Source organism: Macrobrachium rosenbergii, chromosome 11, assembly GCF_040412425.1.
Source record: "Macrobrachium rosenbergii isolate ZJJX-2024 chromosome 11, ASM4041242v1, whole genome shotgun sequence".
In the NCBI taxonomy this organism is placed as follows: Eukaryota; Metazoa; Arthropoda; class Malacostraca; order Decapoda; family Palaemonidae; genus Macrobrachium; species Macrobrachium rosenbergii.
In genome coordinates this window covers 2,061,680-2,064,179 of record NC_089751.1, presented here as the reverse complement: position 1 = coordinate 2,064,179, position 2,500 = coordinate 2,061,680, and the positions used below count along the sequence as shown (strand labels likewise).

At 37.4% G+C, this 2,500-nt stretch overlaps 1 protein-coding gene across 1 annotated transcript in view; it reads left to right on the top strand.

Moving 5' to 3' along the window:
- LOC136843083 (lachesin-like) overlaps positions 1 to 2,500 on the top strand; it is a 341,336-nt gene that overhangs the window by 144,090 nt on the left and 194,746 nt on the right. The gene's annotated exons all lie outside the window — the stretch shown is intronic.

The window sequence follows — 2,500 nt, the reverse complement described above, 5'->3', positions numbered from 1 at the left end:
AGTTGAGGGATGGTTCAACTGGTAGATTCAGGAAGGAGCTGCGAAAGATGGCGGGGGCGGGAGAGGAGTCGTCGAGGCGAGTAGGCGCGGGGAATGGGGGAGTGGGGGAACGGTTTTCAGAAGCTTATTGCGCCCTGCCAAATCCAAACTTTAAATTGATTGTGGGCAAAAGTTCTGCTAGTCTTTAATCTTTTACATTGTACTCTTAATTGCGCTACTTTCTTCCTTATGCCTTCTTTCTCAGTCTTTTATACTAGACGGGTATAAGTGACATGGATGGTGCTTCTTTTGGGAAGAGAAATGTTTTTTTTTTTTGTTTCTGTATAGCGATTCCAGCTTTGTTATTTTGATAAAGAACTATTTCTTGTTCATTTACGTGAATATTATAATGAACTGTCATTTGTTCACAATTGTGATACTGCAGTTAGACCTACAAGCAATGTTCCTCTTATGAAACATTGTTTAATGACGGATGTAGCATAATCTATAAGATATAACAATACTAACACTTTAACACTTATTAGAAAGTAAAATTGAATGGAAATAGACGAGTAATTATGAGAAAGGCAAAATTTATCATTTTTGTACAAATTTTGAAGCTCTCATTTGCACATCAAATAGTCGCTGACAGAATTTCCGGCAGATCATGCTCTCTCTCTCTCTCTCTCTCTCTCTCTCTCTCTCTCTCTCTCTCTCTCTCTCTCTCTCTTTGATCTCCTTAAATAAAGAAATAAAATTAGCTTTCTCAAGAGACTGAAGGCACATAATATCAAAGCCAACGAGAGTAAATGTATTTTAGAGGCTGACTCGGTAGAATATTTACGCTTTATCATCAATAGTGAAGGCATTCACAAGACAAAAGATAAAGTAAAGTCAGTACAACCAGCAAGGGTACCAGAAAGTGTCAAGGAATTGCAATCATTTTTATGTTTGGTAACATTTTGTGGAAATTTCCTTCAGAACTCAGCAACAACTGCACACCCACTAAATAATCTGCTAAACAAGGATATTAAATAGGACTGGGCAAAGGAATGCAAAAAATCCTTTGAAAGACTCAAAGCAGGAGTAACCTCACCCACATTCTTAGTGAATTATCAAATGGATTTACCAATAAAGTTGATTAGTGATACTTCAAACATAGGTTTGGGAGCAGTATTAGCACATGTAATGCCAGATGGTACAGAAAAGCCTGTTGAATTTGCCTTTAGAGTATTTAACAAGGAAGAGAGAGAATACTCACAAAATGAAAAGGCAGCATTAGCACTAGTGTATGGAGTAAGAAAGTTTCATATTTATCTCTATGATAGTAAAAAGTTCACATTTACAGACCACAAACCCTTGTTGGCAATTTTAGGTCCAGAAACGAGTTTACCTATGTTAGTAGCGGCACAACTACGACATTGGGCTATTACATTAACAGCATATGACTATAACATAGAGTATAGACAGACATCAAAGATGAGTATTTCAGATGCACTGTCAAGATTATCTGTAGACAAAGCACCAGAGGAACATGATAATAGTATTCTTGTAATTTCTGCAAATAACTTAGCCATTACGGAAAAAGAAATAGCACACGGTACTAAGAAAGACCCAGTACTGTCAAAGGTATTACAGAGTTTAATTACAGTGCAAATGAGGAAAATTGTAAACCCTGCAAAGCCATTTGGAATGAACTGAGTGTCACGCAAGATTGCATTCTCAGAGGATCAAGAGTAGTGATTTCAAGTTCACTTAGGAATAGAGGTACTTTTAATGTTATCGACTTTAGAATTTCCTCAGTGCAGATCCGTGTCTGTTCCACTGCTTTTCTTATTCTCTTGACTTTTGTATGTAAAATTTCGGACAGAGTTCTTAAGAAACCCTCTCTGATTATGAGCTTCTGCTGTTGCTTGTTTTTAAATTTCTGTCGTCAGTGGTCAAGACTGTTATCCGCCAAAAAGACCATTCTTTTATATCCTCCTTTTCTAGAGAAATTTAGGGCCAGAAATAATTCAGAGCCATACTTTGGTTAAGATTAACTTCAGACTGCTCGAGATAACGAGGATCCTTGGTGGGAATCCGCCAGCATGAAGGTTTCTGCCATGCTTCTTCACCCTTAAAAGTCTGCTTGGTACTCATCATCATTTGTGAGTTGAATGTTATAAAGGAGGTAACATAATCTCACTTCTTCCGGAGGAGACAAAGCGACGTTCTTTAATTATTCTCGGTAATTATTATCCAGAGGTATACAATAGGGAGAGGGCACGAAAGAGATAAAGGCGCGTTAGTCGGGAAGAGCCTAGAATAACGCGACAAAATATTGTGTTTCGTCCGCCTTGAAATAAAAGAAAATCCTTATCCCATTTTCTAGGCATTGCTTGGAAAAACCTTTGAATGGGAGACTATTGTAAACATCGAACTCTCACGGAACCCTATCGAATAACGCAAGGAATCTTAAAATAAAAGTAAGAAGCTTTGCTATTATTCATTTTTCTTTATCTCTTTGAACTGAGTTGGC